We start from the raw sequence: 254 nt of genomic DNA on the forward strand, positions 1-254 counted from the left end.
GAGACTATATCAACAATGATTATCCTGATCGCCACATTTCACATCATTTCACTTTTGAGTCCATTCATCGACATTTGCGAGAGAACGATTCTTTTAGATTTAGAAGATCGGATGGACAAGGATGACGACGTTCAGTGAGAATTCCGCGATTTGAAGAGCGAGTTTTGGCACAAATAAAAGAAAATGTTTCCACTAAACTAAACATCAGAGAGAAAAATAGTATTAACAAAAAATGTTAATTTTGAAGTTTTCTC

The sequence above is a fragment of the Formica exsecta genome, unplaced genomic scaffold (genome assembly GCF_003651465.1).
Source record: "Formica exsecta isolate Colony F162 unplaced genomic scaffold, ASM365146v1 scaffold194, whole genome shotgun sequence".
Taxonomy (NCBI): Eukaryota; Metazoa; Arthropoda; class Insecta; order Hymenoptera; family Formicidae; genus Formica; species Formica exsecta.